This window comes from Salvia splendens, chromosome 17, assembly GCF_004379255.2.
Source record: "Salvia splendens isolate huo1 chromosome 17, SspV2, whole genome shotgun sequence".
NCBI lineage: Eukaryota > Viridiplantae > Streptophyta > Magnoliopsida > Lamiales > Lamiaceae > Salvia > Salvia splendens.
This window is the reverse complement of record NC_056048.1, coordinates 25,630,089-25,655,434: the sequence shown is the minus strand read 5'-3', so window position 1 is coordinate 25,655,434 and position 25,346 is coordinate 25,630,089. Positions and strand designations below refer to the sequence as shown.

At 41.2% G+C, this 25,346-nt stretch overlaps 1 pseudogene; it reads right to left on the bottom strand.

Moving 5' to 3' along the window:
- Positions 1–9,358, bottom strand: LOC121774868 (annotated as a pseudogene).
- Positions 9,359–25,346: the final 15,988 nt, after the last annotated feature.

Here is a 25,346-nt window from a genome sequence, read left to right as displayed (position 1 = left end):
TTACCAAGACGAACAACAGTCGATTTTTTCTGTATTTCATGATTGAAATGTGTAGCCATTACCATGACATATCAGGGTTATGAGGATACTGGTACAGTATAGTCTGAAGCCAATTCAGACAACAGCAGTAAAGCCTTGAAATGAATCTCTTTCTTTATCTACAATGCCGTTTTGTTTCTCTTCTTTCTTTCCGTATACATCTACTTGTCATAAGGGAATTCCGAGTCATTCTCCACGACTTTGAAGTGCTGAGGCTGCTGCCCTGAGCAGTGCAGATTCCACATCTTGAAGTAAGAACGCTCCAAATTTCTCACCTGATCCATATATTATCCGAGGCCAACTTAAACAATTTGCATTATAATGATTCGCAACAAAAGAGATTAAGGGTGATGGTGGTGCTACTAACCCAGCGTGCAGTGTCGAAAAGAGGACAGGTTAGGCGTGCTGCCTTCAGCCTCTTGGTAAGATCTTCAAGCTTTTCGCGATTCAGTGCCAAAGAAACTGCCTTCTCTTCATACTCTTTCATACTAATCGTGTTAAACAACAAGGCACATCAGTCAAAGCTGTCCTTTCATTACAAACCCGAAAAGGGTTAAGGCACTTACCTATTCACAATCATCTCATCCCCAAGTCCGGTAGCCAAACAAAGTGAACCAGCGACTCTAGTAGCCATTTTCTCAAGAGGAAGCGTAACCATGGGTAGACCAGCCCAAAGAACATCTGTCCCAGTTGTATGTGCATTGCAAAGTGGCCTATTTAACGATAAAGCAGAATCAACATGATATTACAACAGGCAGGTGGTTTAAACAGAGATAATAGTTTGTCTATCAAGAAAAATAAAAGAACCATACGTATCGAGAAAGAGGTCTGCTAATGAACTGCGCCTTATGTGCTCCTGTTTCATTGCAACTTCCGTGAATATTATTTGGTCGGGTTGTACCCCCTGTGCAGCAGCATCTGTATAAGGAGTAAAAGTTTTAGGATATGTCATATTACTGAAACATAGTATATCTTTAACATAATCCAGGTACAGGTGAACTTACAAGCACGCAGCCTCATTTCTCCTGCAGCTGGAAATTTGAGAAGCCAAAGCGCACTGTTTGGTACACGCTTAAGAACATTGCACCTGAACACATTAATGAGCGTTCTTAAGAACATCATTGGATTGTAAGATGGCGATTTATTAACATAAAAACAATTTGACCATGTATACCAGGTTGTAAAAATTTCGGGATCCATCTTGTAAAGTTGATTGAAACAGGCAAATATAAATTTGTCTTCAGGCAACCCATAGTCTGACCTCTTAGGTTGGCAGTTCGGATCCAGTACATCCAGGTTTTTCTAAAAGACATTACAACAGGTGAGTGAGAGTTGCAAAATATATATATACAGCTGGATGACAAAAGAAAACAAGAATAGTTTTTCTAGGAAAAACAAAAAGGAAAGAGAATATCTCAATGTTTACCTGCTTATAGTCGTTCACAAAATAGCAATGAGGTAGATGGACAATCTTTTCAGAATATATATTTGCGTAACACATAGGAGACACAAACTGCAATGAAAACAGGGCACAGTTAGGGAGACCCGAGAAACATTAAATCAAGGTCAAGAACAGCACTTGGAAGCTAGGGGACAATACATATCAGATTCCAAAACAAACAAAGCGGGCAACACTATGAGTATGATACCTCATCAGTAACCAAATAATGTATGTAGTTTGCTCCTGTGGTCCCAGGAAATCCCATGTACGAAACCTGAATAGGAGCAGGCTGCATGGAAAATATTTCATTTCTTGCCCCCTGAAGATATGCAAACAAAACATTCGTTATCTCGCTCAGGATTCAATCCAGAAAGCACACACCAAGCAAAGAAGATGGCCACAGTAATATGTTTGATACCTTAGTGTAGCCATTGAGGTTAATGAGAATCTGAATCTGATTCTCGTTAATCATCCTTGCAATAGTATCAGATGCCATGGATGACACGTCAATAAAATGCTCAGCTTCTGATTGGATTCTTAGCCTCCACTCAGAACCATCATTTGGACTCAATGCATAGCAGAAAACCTACAATTATAAAAATCTTACAGCATCGAGAGAAAACCAGAAATTAAACAATTTAAGTACTAACACACTAACCTCAACAATATCTTTGTCATGCATGCCAAACACTGAACCCATAAGATGTGACAAAGGGTGGTTACCAAAGTCGCTGCTCACATATCTGTGAGATATGGAAAACATTAAAGAAGAGAAGTTTATTTATATCAGTCACAGTCAGAAATAGGATGGTACTTCTGCAGCACAATAGAAATTGTCAATGAACTTACCCTACTCTTAACCGGCCATTCCTGCCCCCACCCCGTATTGGTAGTGGAGATGGATTGTTAAAAGGAGGAAGTGAGTATCGGGATGCGACAACAGTACAGTGTGCAGCGTATTTCCAACTGCATGTAGTAAAACCTCCGAGTTACAAAGTTTACAAAAGAATTAGAGAATGCCCAACTGAAAGAGCAGTGAAGTCCCCTTACCTGATTTCAAGAGCGAGCATGGGGTCAAGGGGATAAGCTATTGCATGGAAAGGCTGCACACTTGGAATAACTGAAATCTACAATAAATACAATGGCACGGGATAAGCTATTGCATGGAAAGGCTGCACACTTGGAATAACTGAAATCTACAATAAATACAAAGGCACGTGATAAAGACAATTAATGCCTATATAAGTCCATATAGTAGTTAGTCTGATTGTAAAGATTTAGCAATACCTTGATCTGTCTTCTAAGTATCCCTTCAACTTCAGCAAACATCTTGTCCCGATCTTCCCAGTCGCACACGCACTGAGGTGAATTTCATTCAAGATAATCATATTAGAGAAAGACCAACTAGCCACTAAATAAAACAAAAAAGAGACACACACCATACAGTTCCAAATATTTTGCAAAAATCATGCGAGACTTCTATGCATTAACAAGCTAAACAAGGCCGAACGAATCATAGAATCAAATGTATTATAACACGTAGTGATAACTATAGTATGCTTAATAATATCATGGTACATCGTCCAGTATGGAAATTCAAATGTTGAGAAGTGCAAATAGGAACCATTGAATAATATAATAAAATCAGCTCCCTATCCTGCTCAACACACCACAAGTTTTGATTATTAGGACCTGCTCTTGCAAGCATATAGGACAAACAGAAAATCCTTGCGCTTATCAATTTAGTCTTAAAAAAATTCATAGCTTCTACTAACGCACTGAGTTCCCTTTAATGCATCACAGTTTCACTATTACGTTGGTTCAAAATTATGCCAGTGCACGTCTCAAGTGTACATCAATCAGTGTGCATAAAATTAGCCCAAGATATGGTATGCCTTCCATGAGATACCCTGATTGGATTAGCAAAGACATCATCGGACATTATGCACAATAAATACGTTGGTTCGTCACTTTTACAAACACCACCCACCCAGTCCACGAACCTTACAATAAAATTGGACCATTGAATTGTATTTCCAAAACTTTTAGCTGGACAGAATATTTTTAAGTAGCTCTCACCAGTTCACGTCATTATTTGTGATTTCCTACAAGACTATAAGTGTAGAAGTCCATTTTTTCCGGAATTACACTCTGATTATTAAGTTCCACCAAGTTGTGATGAGAGCAAACCTCTCACATAAGAAATTTGCAAACTGTGCATGTAGAATTCAGGAATATTAACTAGAATGAAACAAACAAAAGCAGATGCCCATGTAGAGGATGGCCACTCCCTCTGGATGCTTTACACTTTTAATTAATAAAAACTTCAAGAAAGGACATAGAGAACATGAAATTTCATGTACCTGCAACGTGTGAAGAAGGTTGCAAGTTGCCTCTGGAAAATCTGGACGCAATGCCAATGCATGCTTATAGCTCTTAATCGCAGCTTCTACATGTCCACTGCAGGTACCCCAAAGAAAGGCACGTAAAGCATATGCCATATAGTACTAAATTACAAATCAACCACATACAAGCCATCTTTGGTAACAAAGATTTTTTAGAAACATATAATTAGTGAACCACATACAAGCCCAAATTCGTAGAGAAATGGATATCCAGGAGCATCTATATATACACACACACACCAGTGAGAATTGTATTTAATGTGGGAAGCTAGAATGACACATAAATAAGAATCACACATGCATGTACACAGTAAATTACACACATAAGAAATTTGCGAGAAAAAGTATGCATGCATCATTCATATTTATGTATCATTCTCAATTCGGACAAATATGTATCATTCTGGCGATTATGTGTACATGCAGCTTTTGCTTCCAAAAAGCACTGAAGGTAGCAAGCAAGGCATACACAGCTAGACCTGTGCAACTAATTCAAACATCTGCTGGAAGGGACATAAAAGATGTACCTATCCTTGTAGGCCGAAGCTAGATTAGCATGAGCCTCAGCCATGCTGGGTCGGATGGTAATAGCACGCATATAATCTTGAATGGCTTCATTCACTCTTCCAATTTCTTTGTAAGTGTTTCCCCGATTGACAAGCCCATCAACAGCTAACGGATCAATTCTAAGGACCTCATTGTAGCAGGATATTGCATCGGGATAATTACCCTGCAATTCAGCTAAAGATGTTAGTGGCAGTTCCCTCATCAAATTCAAGACCATGCTATGGTGTGATTGACAGATCAATATCATTCAATCCTATCTTACAAGAACAACTTGTAACAAAAGAAAAAACAACTTTGAATTATATCAACTTTGTTAATCCATGTTAAAATTACATGAAAGGAAAACAATGACTCCATACCTGTTGCTTGTATATTATGGCTAAATTATTGAAAGGAGCAGACAGCCCTGTGGTAACAGTTACTCAGTTAATGTTGCCTTGTAGCATTGAGCAGCAGCACTCATCATGTTCCTTTAACATGCAGAAGAGATGTCATGACCAACAACCCAGCTAGAGCAAAAGAAACAGTCTATGCAATCTGCATAAGTTAGTCCATTGATATCAAACATACCACTCCATGTAAATATTTCCAAGATTTGTAAGGGCTTGCGGGTGACTAGGTTGAAGAGACAGACATTGCTGCATAAGAAAACAGCATAATTAGTGCTTGCAGAGATCAGTTACATAACAAACATTTTAATATAACTGAACAGAAACTAACTCGATAGCAATGAGTTGCTTCTTCTACTCTTCCAGCATCTTTCAATGCATTACCCTGGTAATCAAAATCCAAAACAGAATAATCAGCTAAAGTGCTTGAGAATTTCACCAAAAGGAATATAACTAGGTAGGTGGAGGTTTAAAACAGACTTCAGACCAGATTATTGTATGCCTCCAAAAATCCAGCATCACAGGCAATAGCTCGCTTGTAGTTAAGTATTGCCATATCAAGGTTACTCTGCTCATAATATACACTGGCCAAGTTGCCTGCAGTAAGCTCATAAAATCAAAACTCCAAAACGATTACACGAAGCACTTCCACTCAATTACGGTATTTTCTAACAGTTCTGTGAACTATTATGTCATTATATGTCATCTAGGCCAAGGCAGCCAAAAAGATGAAAAAACCTCACGACAATATAATAGTTAAGAAGGTAAACCACATGGTATCTTTGTGGTGTTGGTGGGGGAGGGGGGGAGACATAACCCTTATCAAACAAGAGAATAGTCTGGAAAATTTAACATGCTAAAGAAAGATTGAATCACTCACCAAACGCCATAGCGCTGTCTGGTCTTGACTGCAGGGCTCTTTGGTAGCATACAATAGCCTCTTGTGGCATTCCTAAAGCCTGGAGAACATAAAAAGGACTCGTCTTTCTCCATAATCTTGCCTTGTTTGCAGCTATACAACCATACGAGCATAAAGAATAAAAAAAATCTAACCTTGTAAACATTTCCCAGATTTAAGTAGGCATCAGAGAAATTTGGCTTCAACTTAACGGCTTCCTGGATGTACCATGAAAAACAGTGAGAACACACGAGAAAATGCCACCAACCCAACCATATCCAAAACAAAGCAGAACATATGCATGCATATACACAGTGAGTCCAGGAAAGAGACCAAATCCAAAAGGACTAAACTGGTTGTCCTTACCTTGTAGTATTGCAAGGCCCGGTTAAGATCACCAGCTTCCATAAAAAGACCAGCAAGATTGGACCATGCAATAGCAAAAGTTGGCTGTATTCCAAGAGCATCCAAATAACAATTGTATGCCTGAGAAAAAGGTAACATAGCATCAAAAAGCCTGAAATGATGGAAAACAATAGATCAAGAAAACATGCTAGATGGAAAAAAATTGTCCCATCTGCTGATTTACCTCTTGCACCAAACCTTGAGCTTTCATCAGATTTCCCAGATTACTATGGGCATCCACCTAAGGAAATTAATTTGAAATAAATATTAGATGGCACAAAATCTAAGAAATAACAGTAGACAGGCCTAAAATGAGAATCACCAATCGTGGATTTAGAGCAAGTGCTTGACGACAACATTGAGCAGCCTCGGTAAACCTTCCCTTACGCATGTAAGCACTAGCTAAATTTGACCATGCATCAGCAAAATTAGGCCGGAGCTGCAAGTCAATTGTTCAGAAATGAAGTTATTTATGCAAGTCCAATATATTTCCCACTACCTCATCCTTGTAGGCTTTACATATCATTTTATATATTTAGAATGAGCATATAAAATCTATAATGAGACAGAACCCATAAACCATAGTGCTACAATAAAGAAAAAGTTGTCAAGAACAATTACTCAGTTAAAGGAAGTGGACCTAATGGTTAATGTAATTGATGCAGGAGATATCCAAGGAAGAACAATATGAACAAACTACAAGTTCCTACCTTGATTATCAGAAGATTATGGGAGCATATTCTCAATGATCTAACTCAAGAAAATTTCTGTTAAATTGTAAGATTTTTGAAACTTCACTTCCATAAGGTTCTCGCACTAGAAGCATGACATTTTTGTCAATATGTTCAGATAATTATATAATAATTTCAGAAAGGATGGTTATCTGAGTGCAATTTCTCAGAGGGACACTGGTAACATTCAGATAAAGGAAGAAATAAAGAAGACAGCAGATCTGTAAAGCTATTTAGCGATAATCAATAGTACAAAAGTTTAAATAGGTTTCTTCCAGTATACTTATAAGATGATTACGGGGGGAAAAGAATACCAGTTACGGTCACAAAATGGAATTTGTGAATATTAGTTTTTGGGAAAATCAAAGGGGGCAGATCATGAGAAGCTGGAAAATCAAGGAAAATTCCAAGAAGAATCAAATTGTTGTATATTTCACTCATAGAGTTCTGTTCACTCCTACCAAAGAGAGATTATGTAAATAGATCAAACTACAACTGAACTCCAAAGGAAGACAAACCTCAATTGCAATCAAGTAATAGCGAATTGCAACATCGATGTTTCCTTTTTCCTGGCAGAAAACATGAGCAATATATTTAACATCTCGATTAATCCACATCCAACCTAATAAGAAGATTGCAAAACATGAAATGGAGCACCTTCCAAGCATTAGCCATATTTCCATAGCACTCAGCAAACTGAGGATCAATTCTAAGAGCCTCTTCATTCTTTGCAACGCACGTATCAAAGTCATGCAACTGACAAAAAATCACAAAATGAGTTTCAGATGTCTGCTTTCCAGATCCAGGAGCTGGTTCCAAGAAGAAATAGGCAAGAATCAGATAATTAGGCAAAAATGAAAGTAACCAAATAGCAACCTGATAATAGGTTGCACCCAACAGAAGAAGGTTGTCGGTGCGACGTGGATTTCTCTCATAGACAGTCTTGCTGTGTTCTAGTGCCTGCTTATAATTTCCAGCTTTATAATTTTGATGAGCAAGGTTCAAGAGTGTGTCTTCATCAACTGCATCAGCGAAAAAAAATAACTATATTACAAGGTAAATCATCTTTAAGCTCAGTGTTGAAGCGCTTGCATTTAGAGGAAAAATAATACAAAATTGCCAACTTTAGTTACATGCACAAAAGAATAGAAGCCAAGACAGAAACATTTATTTATATGTACTGTACGTTACGTAGCACCCATAGCTCACACATAAAGCAATCAGCAAAATGGCTAAAGAACCCGAAACAAAGTCCAATTCCATTGTATTCCCCAGTCAACATCTCAAATAAAACTCTGACAAACAGACGACAATTTCTGAAATACATAGCAGAATGTTGAGAAGATAAGATCACATAAATTTCAAACCAAGTGATGCACCATCACCCAACTAAATGAAATGGCAAGGATAACTGGTAGCCAAATTAGCTGAAAAGGGTCATACAATAAGATAGAGGAAAGCAACAACTTATCAAAATAAAATAAAAAAACTAGAAATGAGAGTAATGCTTGATCAAACTGCACAAGTCATAAAACAATTGTTTGATAAGAAAAGAAAAAAACTTGCGTAGTTAGCAACTCAATATGGTAGATGATATAACCCAAATAAATGGTGGCTTCCAAAAGTTCCGTGGTTAACTTAAATATAGTTAGAAGAACTAAAATAAGATGCCCTAAATTCAACATAATCAACAAGGCAAACGGAGTTTTCTGAAACCAAATTCCAAGAGGTTCAACCAAATGAAAAAGTAGTGCATAGATAATCAAAGCCGTAAATTTCCGAATTCACACATGATCTTACACGGACCAGATACTAATCATAAATTTCCAGCTCGAGGGTGACAGTTCTTCAAGGAAAAAGATATAATAAATTAAAAACAAATAAATTCAGAACCCTAATTCTTAAAAGAAAATCATAAAACAGCCAATTGTATCACTAATTTTAACCAAACATTATGAAACTCCCCACTAAAAGCTCAAAAAACTCCAGCACATATTAAAAAAATCAAACCTTCACGACAATTCTCTTGCTTGATATTACTGGAAGAGACCAGAGCCAGGGAAGACTCTTCCCGGTGATGATCGGTGCCGACATTGTACGGAGCCCTAGTCACATGCTGGGGCTGCTGCAGCTGCTGCAGACTGAGGCTGTACTGCCGCGGATCGCTCTGCAACGACAGCATGACTGCCGATCCCCCCGATCACGATCTCCGCCGCCGCGGAATTATAATTAAACACACCCGTATCAAAAATTGAATTTTTGCAAAACCAATAAAATAAGATTTTCGGTGAAAGGGAGAGGGGATGAATCAGCTTCAGAAGGGTTTTGCCAAGAGAAGAAATGGAGATAAATTAATTTTATACTATTACATCTCGCAGCTCTGGAGAGAGAGAGAGAAAATGGAGGATGAAAATTGGAGGAGAGAGAAGAATATATGTGTGAGGAAAAAAAGGAGGAGAGAGAGAGAGAATGAATGCCTTTTTTCTCGATTCAGTGTTCTTTGCTTTCGGTTTACTCTCCTAGTCTCCTTTAACTGAGATTCCTTCATAATTGGATTGGAATTACACATTTGTCCTTCGTTACGCAATCACAATAGGATAGCCTAACAATAACCTAGCCACAAACTCCTCTGCCATATCATCAACACTAAAAATCCTCCTGTCACATCATAAATAGCCCAGCCATAGCCTAGCCACATCATAAATAGCCCAGCCATAGCCTAGCCACATCATAAATAGCTCAGCCATAGCCTAGCCACATCATAAATAGTCCAGCCACATCAATAGCCACATCACTCAAAATTATATAAAACAAATAATTAACAATCACATAAAATACGCAATTTAATTTACGAGACATACACGAGAAAATTCAATAATATCTTGTACAGAAATTAAGATAGAGAGAGTACTCGTTAAAACAAGTGGTGCGAATGAAAATGACGTATCTGGCGCGTATATATAGTGTTTCGAAAAAAAATCGCGCTAGGCGATCCGGGCGCCACAATAGCGCCGAGCGGATCGCCCAGCGCACCGCCTAGCGCCACGGAACCGCCTAGCGCTAGGCGGTTTTTAATTCCGGAAATGGCTGGGCGGTTGCAATAGATCGCCTAGCGCACCGCCTAGCGCCAGCGCTCGGCTAAGCGGTGCGCTAGGCGCTATTGTGGATGGCCTTAGAGCATCAGCAACACGGCTCGTCGACCTGTCTATGCGAGACGGGACCTCGTCGACCTGTCTATGCGAGACGGGACCACATCGGGCGCCGTTGCAGAGGGGCTGGCGGGGAAGGGAGCTCGTGGTGAAGTAAAAGGGAGCTCGTCGTCCCTTCGCTGCCAATCATATGTGTATGTGATGGACACTCAATGAAACATTTCCTTCGACATAATTTGATGGACACTTGCTGAGTGTGTGATGAAACATTTTCTACGATATATTTTTTTTTATTCAAAATTTTAAATTTTCATTGCCGATGACAACATAGCTGATTTTCACATATTTTTAAATTCAACATGTTCCTTCTATAAATACTCTCTACTTTATTTTCATATTATTACTTTTAATTATCTTTATTTCTCTAATATTTTAATCTAATATACGATTATGATTGTGTTTCTATACATATGATCATATACTATAATCTAAAATGAAGTAGGCAGTAATTTCATTGGCACTCTAAAATAGTCATATTTTTTGCATTTGAGTAAAAATGCATATCTTTAAGTTTATACTAAAACAAACTTAAATATTTTTTCAAATTTTATGAGTAAAAATATGTGATGGATGAAAAATACTCCTTTAAATTTGAGTAGCATAAAATTATTTGAGTAAATTCATTATTTAATATTGACATTTATAATAAATTTAGTGTAAATTGTTAAAGATGTTATAAGTAATTGAAAGACTACTATTCAACCCAAGCCTTAGGAGATCTAACTTTGGAAGAAAGCCAAAAGGAAATTAAAAGAAGAATCATTTTTTTCTTTTTCATTATGTCCATCCACAACGCGCTGTCACTTGACCGTCCATTAACCGTCCCTTAAATTACTATTTATAGGCCCCACTATACTTTTTCACTCCATCTCTTAACTAAGGGACGGAACCTGCAACCCTCCGTCCCTTAACCGTCCCTTAAATTACTATTCATTCAATTTCATTTTTTATTTTTATTTCCAACCAAATTCAATTAAAAAACATACTTCATTAAAAATAAAATAAAATTACAACATAAAATAAAAATACAACCTAAAATTCAAAAAAACAAAAAAAACACATAATTAAAATCCTAAAAAAATAAAAATGACATAATTTAAAATACAATTTTATAGAAAATAAAAAAAACTACTCTGCCGGCGAATCATCCCCGGAGGCGGTGGAGGTGCACTGAAGCCGTGAGGAGGCGGAATGCCAAGTTGTGCCGCCATAAACGCAATTCCGTTAAGATAGGCTTGGTATTGGAGAGGCGTCATGCGGGAAGTGTCCGCCATTGTGGCGGTCATGTACATGGACATAAGGGAGTTCGAGGGTCCCCCCGAGCCCGAGCCCGCCTGGCTTGATTCGGCTCGGCTCCTCCTCCCTCTAGCCGCCTTCGCCGCATTTCTCCCTTGCGTCCGACGGCGCCCACGGGAGGACCCACCGGCATCGTCTGTCGGGGCCTCAAGCTCCTGCGAGGCAAACTCTTGTAGCCCGCTGCCCGAACCGCCCTCACCAGACGAGTATTGGCCACTCGTCGTGTGCTTCGTGCGCTTCGAGGTCGAGCCCGAGATGGACCGGACACCGTCGGCCCACCTTTCCTTTTCCTTGACGGCCTCCCAAACATCGACATATTTGAATTGTTTGTCGGTGTCGTCGAAGTAGACCCGCAAAGCCGACCTCAGAATGTCGGCTCCCGTGGCTCCGCTTTGGTAATGAGCCGCTTCATTCTTGTGGATGGCGCAGAATCGTTTGACCTCTCTGTCGACTCGGTCAAAGTGAGCGCGGAGCATCTTATATGTGCGGCGGCGGGACCCCTTCGGCTTAATCTCGTGGTAGGCCTCGGTGACCTTTTCCCAAAAGCACTTCCGGGGTTGTTGATTCCCGATGATGGGATCATACGAGACGCTGATCCAGGCGTTGTACACCGCCAGCGTTTCTTTGGGGTCGTACGGATGCCGGCCTAGATCCTCCTCCTCCTCGTCCGCCTCCGCCTCCGCCCTGGAGCTTCCACCGCCGCCTCGGCCTCCTCCCCCACCTCGGCCTTCTTCCGGAGTGGGATCAAGGGAATAATCCTCCCGAATCTGGGATAATCCCTGCGAATACCTCGGGGCGGAGGGACGGGCGTATGCATCCACATCAAAATGGGGTGGTTGGTACCCCCTGCGTCGACGAACCCTGGGTGCCTGGTGTCGATGAACCGAAACCACCACCAAGGACATTGTACATGCCCCCCCAGACGCCGAACGCGTTGATGTCGAACCCGCCGGAGCCGCCACTGCCAGAGTTTCCGTAGTCGGATATTTTGTGATGAGAGGTTAGATGAAAATTGGAGATGAAATGGAGATGATTTGGGAAGAATAAATGTGTATTTGTGTGTGAAATGAGGATGAATTAGGAGTATTTTTAGAGTAAAAAAAATAAATAAAAAATAAAAAATTTGAAAAAACGGTAATATTATCGTTTTTCATTTTTTTTATTTTATTTAATTCTAATTTTAAAAAAATGAATTATTGCGTAAGCGTGACGAAGCCCACTTGAGAGCCGGCGAGTGGGCGTCACGCGTGGCGAGACGTCTCGCCAACCGTCACGGTGTGACGGAACGCGGAACGGGCTGGGGACGAGACGGGGCGCTGCAACGCATCACGCTGCCGTCCCGTCCCTTCGTGACGGAATACGGGCCACCCGCGTGACGCGTTGCGGGTGGCCTTATCCGTCCCTTAAATTACTATTCATGAGCCTCACTGTACTTTTTTACTCCATCTCTTAACTAAGGGACAGAACCTGCAACCCTCCGTCCCTTAACCATCCCTTAAATTACCATTCATTCAATTTTATTTTTTATTTTTATTTCCAACCAAATTAAATTAATAAAAATACACTTAGTTAAATAAAATAAAATTACACCATAAAATTCGTAAAAAAAAACATAATTTCATAATTTCATAAAAAATTAAAAATACATAATTTAATAATCTCCTCCGCCAAATTTTGCCCAAATCTGCTCGAAATAAACTTACAACATAAAATTTAGATCGATTAAATTTGGGGGAAGAATAAAAGAGATGATTTGAGATGAAAATTGGAGAGGAAAGAGAGAGGATTTGAGAGGTTTAGATGTGTGTTTGTGTATGAAATGAGGATGAAATATGAGTATTTATAGAGTAAAAAAATTTAAAAAAAGGAAACGGTCGAAAACGGTAATATTATCGTTTTTGAATTTTTTTAAAAAAAATTATTTAATTCGAATTTTTTTAAAAAAATGAATTATTGCGTCACGCTGGCTGGCGAGTGGGCGTCACGCATGGCCTGGGAGCAGGGCCGTCCCGACAAAATCAGAGGCCCTGTGCAAAAATCTAAAATGAGGCCTACCACTATATAAAAAAAGACAATGCATTTTAAAGCTATATGATAATTAAAGAAATATACCATTTCGAACCTCGATTGCATAGTCTTTACTTGAACAACATCATTCTTTTGGTGTTCTTTGAAATGAAATATTCGACGATGTTCTCATATGCAATCTTCTCCAGCATCTCACTCTCGAGTGTGATTATGACCAAATCATTCAGTCTATCTTGTGTCATTGTAGAATGCAAATATGACTTCAATAGCTTCAATTTAGAAAAGCTCTCGAGTGCGATCAGAATTGGAGTCACGGTGCTAGAAAAAGGCCTGGGCGTTGCTATACAAGAGAAATAGCTTTGTTGGGCTGAAAAAATAGGAATACATGTATATGGGCTGAAATATTTCAGAGGCCCATGAAAATTGGGGGCCCTGTGCGGTCGCACAGGCCGTACGGGCCAAGGGACGGGCCTGCCTGGGAGCGCGCCACGTCGCGGGAACGCGTGGCGAGAATTCTCGCGCTGCGTCTCGGCTTGACGGGCGTTCCGCCGGGATGGTGACGGGACGGGACGCTGCAACGCGTCCCGCCACCGTTTCATCACGGAGAAACGAAATTCGAGCCATACGCGTTGAGGGTGGCCTTCAACCCAAGCCTCAGGAAATCCAACTTTGGAAGAAAGCCAAAAGGAAATTAAAAGAAGAATCTTTTTTTTTCTTTTTCATAAGAATCATTTTTTTTCCTTTTCATTCTTTATAGAATCAATATATTCGTAATGGGGATGGAATCGAATAGAACAGAACTGGTGAATTATTCGATTACACTACAATAATATATATTCTTGGGAATGTTTTCTATGCTGGAATGAACAAAATTTAACTAATCCTCGTAAAAAGGAAAAGTCATAAAATCCAAAAGAAACCCATTGATGTTTGTCAACATAATAGAACATTCTTCATTTATAGGCTCATTCTTGTCAACATAATAGAACATTCTTCATTTGTAGGCTCATTCGAACTTTGTGTATTACCTATGTTTTTAGTGTGCATGAAATTGAAAACAAGTGTTACATGCAATTTCGTGATGCCAATAAAATTTTGACAATACTTTCGTCAGTTTTATCTCAACTTTTGGTGGTTTTATCCGGAATAAAAATTCAATGATTGAGCTGTAAATTATGGGCAAAAGAATGAATTATTATTTTATTTTAGAAAATATAAATTAAAAAATTGGGATACAGGAGTAATTGTATAATTTCTAAACATTGAGGTACAATTAACAAATTTCAATAATTACGATAAAATCGCTAAAGATCGGGTTAGATTCCATCATTATCCCTGTTTATAAAATAATAATATAACGTGAACTCATATTTTAAAGTTTAGATAATATAGGTCAAACCACAACCTTAAAACGTGGACTTTAATTCTGAAATTTTTAGTTTGTATGACACGTTCCATTTGCTAATTTGCTCAAAATTAATGGTAGGCACACAATAGGAAATAAGAGTTGTCAATACCAATAAGAGTTGGCCACTAAATTGAGTACTTAGTTGGAGGGTTGGAGCATTAGAGCATCCACAACCATGCTCTTGTCAGCGGCATGATTATGGGCCCGGGCCCACTTTTTCTGCATGTTCTCTGGCAAGAGCACAACACCCACAGTTGTGCTCTTCCGGAAGGACGAGCACAATTAATTTAAAATTCAATTAAACAAAAACATTTCATAATACTAAAATTAATTAAAAAACCTAAATAATATTACAAATGACAAATAAAATAAAAACGACATAATTAAAATCCTAAAAATTAAAAATTACATAATTAAAATACAAAAAATTAAAAAAACCACTACTCGTTGCCGAATTTCGCCCACATGTGTTTGATTAGGTCTTCTTGTAGCTGAATGTGGGTTCGGGTATCGCGCATTGTGTGTCTTGTCTCGATCATCTGGCCAACCGTCGTATGCTCACCTCGGCGTGGGGAAGACCTCGCTGCTGAGCTTCCGGCTTCATCCTCGTCGTAGAAGCTAGCCGCCCTCGGCCCTTCGTCGGCTATAATCATGTTGTGTAAGATAATACACGTGAACATGATGTCGGCTATATTATTCACGTACCACAGCCGAGCCGGGGCCTTCACAATGTTGAATCGGGCTTGAAGGACCCCGAAGGCTCTTTCGACGTCTTTCTGCGCGGACTCTTGTCGCTGCGCAAAAAGAACCCGTCTCGGGTCGTGCGGGTTGCTGAGCGTCTTCACGAAAGTCGACCACCTTGGGTAGATACCATCGGCGAGATAGTAACCCATGTGGTATGTAGTTCCGTTGACGGTGAAGTCGATCGCCGATGCTACACCATTCATCACATCATTGAAGAGGGGTGACGAATAGAGCACGTTCAAGTCGTTGTTGGATCCGGCAACGCCGAAATATGCATGCCAAATCCATAGGCGGTAGTCGGCGACCGCCTCAAGGATAAGTGTTGGGCCGCCTCCTTTGTGACCGCTTAAGTGTTGCCCCCTCCAAGCAGTCGGGCAATTCTTCCACCTCCAATGCATGCAGTCAATGCTGCCAAGCATTCCGGGAAAGTCATGGACTGATTCGTGAAGACGAAGCAACCGTTGGCAATCATCGGTGGTGGGTACCCGAAGGAATTCATCCCCGAAAGCTGAACGAACGCCCTCGCAAAAATTCTTTAGACAAAGGATTCCAGTGGACTCACCGATATGCAAATACTCGTCGAAGATGTCGGCCGTTTGCCCAGTAGCGAGTTGTCGGATGGCACACATACACTTCTGCAACGGCGTGATACTTTGCCGGCCGGCTGCATCTGGACGTGTTTGGAAGAATTCAACACGTGCGGACAATGTGTTGACAATTAGCATAAACAAGCGCTTTGGCATGCGAAAACGGCGCCTAAAGTAATCTGTCGGAAACCGCGGCTGGTCGGCAAAGTAGTCGGCAACGAGCCTTTCGTGGGCTCCCTCCCGGTCACGATGGATGTAGCGGCGAGTTGATCTAGTTCGCTGAGGAGGAGGAGCGGGGGTATTCACCGCGACATATGCTTCGTAAGCGGCACGATGTTGTTCGTAGTATTCTTGTTCTTCGCGCTCCGCTTCCGCCATAAGATGGGTGAAATCCATTTGAGGTTTTGAGTGAGAGATGAATGTGTTAATAGTTTGTATGAGAATTATGAATAAGAGATGAATCAGAGATGATTTGATGTGATAAATGGACGATGAACAGGGGCGGACGCAGAATTTTTTGTTTGTAAGGGCTCGTTTTGTCTTCTAGAATAGTCTATTTTTACCCTCCAAAATAGTCTATTTTAGCATTTTTAGTTATTTCATCAAAATTAGTTCAACGTTAGAAACGTAATATTTACAAAATCTCTATTTTTAAGGGAAAAAATGTATAAATATACGGTTGTAAATTACGTATATTCCTTTTTAGAATCTCACTATAAATATAATTTTTTATTAAAAAAAACCATCACTGTCTTTACTTTTTCTCTCTCTTACTTTATTCTACATAAATTACAAAATAATATTACATAAAATTAAGAAACACTTAACTTAAATTGGGACTTAGTGTATATAAAATCATATCATACAAATAAATTACAAACACAATAGTCATAAATTAATTCAATAATTGTAAAATTGTTGAATTTACGTAGGTTATATTGAAAAAAAATTCAATTATTACTATATTAAAATTTTGTGTACAACTCTCTAAATACAAAAGGAAAATTTTACACGCCACATTTTATAAGAAACGCTTTTATTTTAAACTATACAATTTGACATTTAACGGAAGGGCTTTAAAACATAAGCCAATAAATGAACAACAGGTCACTGCCAGTTTTCACAAATTTTACAAGAAGCTTTAAAATTTAACAATATAATATTAATATTTGTTTTAAACGAGGTCTTCGTCTTCCTCAATTATAGGGCAGCCATTTTTGCTAAATTTTAGCTCTGTAACTTTTCTTGAGTCAATTCAGCCCAATATACCTTTCAAATTCTGATCATTTACTCGTCTATGACAATAGTTTAATAAGGGCTGAGGATGATTTTTAAAATTTTTGACAATTTTTGAAATAGAAAAATCAAGAAAATAAAATTTTGGGTAAGGGCTTAAGCCCTACCCTCTCCTCACATGTGTCCGCCCCTGATGATGAATGTATGTATTTATAGATGATTTTGAGGAAAAAAAATAAAAAAAATTCAGAAAAACGGGCAAAAAACGGCAATATTTTTGGGATTTGGAAAATATTTTTTTTTATTTTTTATCATTATTTAAAATTAAATAACGAATTTTAAATAAATAAAAAAATATTCAAAGGCAACGGCATAGCGTGCCGCCACGTCGCCTGCTCGCTGGCACGGCGCTGCTCGATGCATCGAGCAGCGCCGTGCCAGTGGCGCAAGCGCAGCGGCGGCGAGCCTCGTCCTTGCCGTTGGCACGGACGGACGCGGGGCCGGCGTCCACCGTTGTGCATGCTCTTAATTACTGACTCAATTATTTTTATAATACTATATACAATTAAGATATAGGTGTTCGTGAATCTGTGTATGAATATGTTTACCATAAACTTAATTTGATTAATGTATACATGAGTAAAGTACTGAAAATTAAAAATGGGTTACTTGTCATTTACTTCTCTCGTCAGCCATTAGTTGGCTCAATTTGCTATCTCATTTATGTTTTATTGTTTTTTATAATAGACCTTGTGGTTTCGTGCCAACTTAATTTGTTACATTCCATTGATTTTTTCTCATTCACTTTACAACACATATCTTAAAATCCAAACCAGTTCAAACTAAGCCAATTAATGACAGATGAATGGAGTAAATCGTAATTTTTTGTTAACTTCTGATTAATTTCACAACTTTCAAAAATATAATATAAAATCACAACTTTTCAATTTTTCACAATTATCCCGAGGGGGTCTAAAATATCAAAAATAAGTATTACTTTGAAAAATCAAAACTTTTCAATTTTGTTGACTTATTGTCATTTGTAAAAGCAACGTCATTTTATTGTTATATCATATTTGTTTTATCATATGTAGGACAATTGTAAAATATTAATTACTACTCTATTTTATATTCTAATTTCAAAAGTTATAGGGCTTGAGGCATGGAATCGTGAGTCAGGAGATCAATCGGGCAAGCCAGCCCAGTCCAGTCCAACCTTTAAACCAATATGTTGCCCTGTTCAAGGGCATATGTCGCTTTTTCGCCTTCTCTTCGCTCTGGACACGAACGCTAGTGGACATGAATGAATTTGATGGACCGTACCTTCCTCTTTTGGAAGTTGGAACATTCTACATCACAGTCGGTGAGGAACATTCTTTGTCAGGTATGCAACTCTAATAATGGTTGTCCAATATGTTCATTCACCTAAAGACATTGCATGTCTATGTGTTACGAATGCACCAATGTCCACTGCCCCGGCGGAAGAGAACGTAGAGGAGGCATCGACGGGCATTCCCGCCGAACGTGACGAACCAGAAAATGAAGCAGACGCGCCAGCCAAACATGAGGAACCAGAGCTAGAAGCCCCGTCGACGGCCACTGCGTCGAGCAGGGTTCTGAGGCCGAGAGATATGCTAAAGCCTCCTAGTCGACTCCTCAACTAATTTGAGTTTTTTTGATTAGTTAGTTATTTTTGGTATTTTTATTTCATTATGGTAATTATTTATTTTCTATTATTGACGTCGGGTTTTCTTTGTTGGTTCTTTCCCGATATGATTTAGGATAGGTCGAACCTACCCTAGGGTCCGTAGATTATAAATAGGGCTATTCATTGTTCCATCTTTTATCACAAATAAAGAATTATTTGCCGAACTATCTCGTGTAATACTCGTGGATTCTCAACCTCTGCCGACGAAGAGCGTTCTTCGCGCCAGAACAGAAATCAGCCGCCGACCTTCATCGTCGAAGGCGCCGGGATTGTGTGTTACTTTGGTAAATTGGACATAATCTCTACGTTAGGAGTAGGAGACTCTTAACAAGTGGTGCTTTCATCCCGAACTCATGGATGTGTTTGACGTCAACGGTCCGTCTCGACCACCGCTGACAGGGGCCAACGCCACGGAATTGGGGATCGGTTCATCTCGACGCCAATCGGGGGTGGTGATTCGGGAGAGCGCGGGTCAGCCGCGAGAACAGGCGTGCGAGGGTTGTCGTGACGGGGACGTCGACTCTTTCAAATTAGGGTTTGATCGAATCATGTCTCGTTTCGATCAATTGGAGATGCGTATGGATAATTCTGATCGTCGGATGGACAATATGGAGGGTCGACCCATCCAGGATAATGAATTCTCAGCCGAGGAATCCGACTCCGACGATCGCGAGTATCGTTCTCATCGTGATACGTACGGGCAGCCTAAGGGGTATAAACCTGGACGCCAGGCCGGTTATCGCGGCGGGCGACCGCCACGGGGTGGGCGACGGGACATGCAGAAAGGGCGTGAGTCTTATCCGCGAGAGGAGAGGGCATCGCTCAATACCCAGTCGCGACACACGACAAGTTGGGACCTACCCTCCTCGCGCCTAAGAGGGGGTCCTACCCGCCGCCCAACGGTTTGGGACAGCCCTCGACACCGGGAGCTGCCTACTGCGAGGCATGGAGGTGATGACAACACGGGCATCACCATGCGTGCCCCACACTTCGACGGCTCATATGCGACAAATTGGATATCACGAGTAGAATATTACTTTAATCACAAACTTATACCCGAGGAGGACAGGTTGCACTACACAGTTATGTTATTTGAACCTCCTGCGGCGGAATGGATTTTTAACTATCAGAAGAACAATCCCTACGTCACTTGGCCTGAATTTTTGGAAGATGTACGCCACCGCTTTGATCCTCAGAGCTTCAAGAATTATACGGGACCCCTTGCTAAATTGGTACAAACAGGATCGGTGGCGGAATATCACAATACTTTTGAGAAATATTTGGACAGAGTCCAAGGACTTTCCGACGAGGCATTGATCCCAATCTTTATTGAGGGTCTTAACAACCGCTCCATGAGTCGGTAGAGTTGCGGCAACCGCACTCACTTGCCGAGGCAATGGCGCTGGCACTGCGGTTAGGCGCAAGTCAGGAGCAGCGCGTGCAGCAGACCGCGGCAATGGCAGAACAGGGACTCCCGGCTCACTGCGGGGGCCCCAACCAGCAGCTCCGCCCCACCACCGACTGGGGCGCCATCGACCAACTCGCGGTTTGCGCCGGTCAGGGTTTCGCTGGCAGAGAAATCGGAGAGGTCGAGGAAGGGGTTGTGTTGGCATTGTCCCGAGAAATATACCCCGGGACATGTGTGTGCGGTGAAATTGTTGTGTTATGTCGAGGAGGAGGATGACGAGGATACACCACCGGATACTGAGTGCCAATTACAGGATGATCATGTTATCACGGCGGACTTATCCCACCTGCACTCGTTGAACGGGAACAGCCGGTCTAGGCCGTTTCGGGTGACAGGAAACATTGGATCGACGGAGGTGGGTGTACTTATTGATAGAGGGAGTACCCATGACTTCCTTCACCCACGAATTGCGGAGCGTCTCCAGCTCGCTTTGACGCCTATTAGTCCCTTTCGGGTATATGTCGGAAACGGAGCCTTGTTATTATGTGCACACGTGTCTCGCCGCACGAAGTTGACCATGCAGGGAGTTAAGTTCCTGGTGAATTTGCACATTCTGGAAGTGCATGGGGCGGATGTGATCCTGGGGATGGACTGGCTCGAATCGCTTGGCAAAATCTCGGCGGATTTTGTTGGGAAAACCTTGGAGTTCCAGCGGGGAGAGACATCTATCGTGTTGAAAGGGGATAGGTCGGGGCCGCAGCAGCTGTCCTTGAACTCGTTAATGATGCTGGCAGCTCATTCCCCATCCCACGAATTTTACTAGATAGTGCCGTTGGAATCAGCACCAGAGACATGCGAATTGTTCTCCGTCGAGCCATGTTTCCCAACTGATTTACCGCCACAGTTTCGGGAGGTATTGGAGGCTCATCAGCAGGTGTTCGCATTGCCAGTAGGGATGCCGCCTAAGCGGGTTTTCGATCATAAAATCCATTTGCTACCCAACACTAAACCAATTAATGTGCGGCCATATCGTTACCCTTACTTTCAGAAGAACGAGATCGAGCGCCAGGTTCAGGAGATGTTGGAACAAGGAATAATACAGACAAGCCAGAGCCCTTTCTCGTCTCCAGTATTGTTGATTCGGAAGAAGGACGGTTCTTTCCGGTTTTGCATCGATTATCGTGCACTGAACTCGGCAACTGTTCCGGACCACTTCCCGATCCCAACCGCGGACGAACTATTTGATGAGCTAGGTGCGGCCAAATTCTTTACAAAGTTGGACTTACGATCGGGATATCACCAGATTCGGATGTACGGGGAAGATATTTTTAAAACTGCATTCCGTACTCATGATGGGAACTTCGAATTTCTGGTCATGCCTTTCGGTCTGACGAACGCGCCGTCCACGTTTCAGGCAGCCATGAACGGAATATTTCAGCCCCTACTGCGAAAATTTGTCATCGTATTCTTCGACGATATTTTGGTGTACAGTCCATCGCTGGAGACCCATTGCGAACACTTGTCCGAGGTTCTATCATTACTACAGTCCCATCAGTTCTTCGTAAAGTTGACGAAGTGCGTATTCTGCAGCACTACTGTCGAGTACTTAGGCCATCTCATTACGGAGGGTTTCTTGAAGGCCGACCCGGCGAAATTGGAAGCTATGACGGCTTGGCCTACTCCGCGGTCGGTCAGGCAGCTACGTGGTTTTTTAGGGCTGACCGGGTATTATCGCCGCTTCGTCGCAAACTATGCCGTGATCGCAGCTCCTCTTACTGATCTATTAAAGAAGGACGCCTTCGAGTGGGATGACGCGGCCGCTCACGCCTTCGAAGCTCTCAAGTTAGCTATGACGTCAGCGCCGGTGTTGCGTCTGCCCGATTTCGCAAAGCCATTTTGTATTGAAACAGACGCCTCGGATGTCGGCATTGGAGCAGTACTCATACAGGATGCTCACCCTATCGCCTTCTTCAGCAAAAAATTGGGGCCCCGCCGACGAGCCGCTTCCACGTATCACAAGGAGTTATTTGCTATCGTGGAAGCTGTCCAATAATGGCGCCAGTACTTGTTGGGGAGGGAGTTTGTCATCCGTTCTGACCAAAAAAGTTTGAAGGAACTGTTCCAACAAGTTGTTCACACGCCGGATCAGCAAATGTATGTCCGGAAGTTGATGGGGTACAAGTTTAAAATTGAGTACAAGAAAGGGATATCGAACAAGGCGGTGGACGCTCTCTCGCGTCGCGATAAGGGGGTCGCCTCACCGGGTGAACCGACGACTTTGGTAGATGACGACGAGGTCGAGGGGGCGGCGTTATTGACGGTCGTGGCCCACCCACTACCGCGATTGATGGATGTTCTTCGCACCGAGACAACGTCCTTTCCCGATTTGGTGGAGCTCGCGACACAAATAAAACAAGGAGAGGCCCCAGCGCACCTTTCCTATACAGATGGGTTGATTTACTTTGGTCGCCGAGTTCTCGGCAGCACGTCATCGGCCATGAAGGGGTTGTTGTTGAAGGAACACCATTGTACGCCACTCGCGGGCCACCCCGGTCATGAGCGTACGTTCCGTTTGTTAGCAGCAGGATTCTACTGGCCCAAAATGCGGAAAGATGTGCGAGAATTTGTGGATGCGTGTGTCGTCTGTCAATCTACGAAGTACTCGACACAGAAACCGGCCGGCCTGCTGCAACCGCTACCGGTCCCATCGCAGGTTTGGCCCCTTGAGGACATGGGCGTTGTTAAGGAGGGGGGAGTTGTTACAAATGCACCAACGTCCACTGCCCCGGCGGAAGAGAACGTAGAGGAGGCATCGGCGGGCATTCCCGCCGAACGTGACGAACCAGAAAATGAAGCAGACACGCCAGCCGAACATGAGGAACCAGAGCTAGAAGCCCCGTCGACGGCCACTGCGTCGAGCAGGGTTCTGAGGCCGAGAGATAGGCTAAAGCCTCCTAGCCGACTCCTCAACTAATTTGAGTCTTTTTTGATTAGTTAGTTATTTTTGGTATTTTTATTTCATTATGGTAATTATTTATTTTCTATTATTGACATTGGGTTTTCTTTGTTGGTTCTTTCCCGATATGATTTAGGATAGGTCGAACCAACCCTAGGGTCCGTAGATTATAAATAGGGCTATTCATTGTTCCATCTTTTATCACCAATAAAGAATTATTTGCCCAACTATCTCGTGTAATACTCGTGGATTCTCAACCTCTGCCGACGAAGAGCGTTCTTCGCGCCAGAACAAAAATCAGCCGCCGACCTTCATCGTCGAAGGCGCCGGGATTGTGTGTTACTCTAATTATATTCTAAATACTATGTCAAAATACAATTAACTACCACCATTCGGTATCCAAAAAGACAAAGCAAAGGAATTGTATGCTCACCCAATTGTTTTGCTATTATAGCTTCCTTCATTGGATTATCTGTAAACGGTATTCAAGCTAACATTTTTGCAACTTTAGCCGAGGTGAATCTGTTGGAATACTGTTTTCTTGATGTTTCAATGCTCTTTTAAACATGTGTTTGCATTTTGCTTGTAGTGTCCTGTGCTGGTGGGTTGGGGAGCCAATTGATCTATAGGGAGAACCTATGCACAGTTTGATTCTGTTAATGATTTTGTTGTGCCACTGCCCTCAGCTACCTTTCTACCTCTTGTCTTGTGTGTAGAATTTCTTTGAAACATGATTTTTTATTTTCTTAAAACCGCTTCGCAACCAATAAAAAAAACTTATGGATTTCTGCAACCGGCATCCTTCTGAATTCTTCGTTTTCTAAGCTAAATTGATATTTGCAATTATTTTCTTTCTTAATTTATTTTTCCTCCACTTTAACTATTTATCACCCCCTCCATTTTTTAAAAATAACAACTATATTTCCATTTTAGTCTGTTCTTTAAAAATAACAACTTTCAAACTTTCTATTTTAGAAAATCTTTGCACTCATATACATCAATTTATTTACCACTTATACCACTAATAAAGTGGGCCCCATAATCCACTAACATTAATTCCATTATTTTTTTCTCTTCATCTCTCTTACTTTACCAATTTTTATCTTCATCTCTCTTACTTTACCAAATTGTGCATTAAAACTCGTGCCGTTTAAAATGTTTCTATTTTAAAAAACAGAGGGAATATGATTTTTACAAAACACGTGCGAAAAACGAAGAGGTCATCTTAACTGGGACGGAGGGAGTACTATAACTGTAGGATATAGCAAGGCATCAATCTGCAACAATTTTATGGCTGTTTAAGACAGCATCTGCCACAAGTCTTGACTGCAGTCTGCATGTAGACGCGGCGTGCAACCACATTTTAATACCTATAGATTTGTGAACATGGAAATGCAAGAGACAGTGAAACTAGGCACCAGAAATAAGATAACAAAAATATTCATATAACTAAGGAAATAGTAGAAGATAACTGGAGAAACACACTCAATACTTTGTTTCCAATCTCTTTAGGGAGTTTTGTTGCCCTCACTATAGATAAAGTGATATCTTCTCTGACTGGAATTGTTTCATAAGAAGGATGAAGCGCCTCATCTGGTGAACCCACTCATCACATCTTTTGTGGCTCAACATGCACCACCCGCTACAACTCTCAAACCCGAGTAATCGTGTTCCGGTAAGGCTCTGCGATGCGATGTTAGTGCCCACGCAAGTCTTATTGGCTCCAACAGTTTGCTGAGATGTTGCAATGACTATGGCCAGGCTAAAAAAAGGTCACTTCATGATTCTTTTTATGTATATTCATACTATAGTCTACTCTGTTGGTGTTATGATCTATTCATGTGTTATTGTAGTCTGATTTCTTCGTATATTTGCTGTGATTTGTCGATGA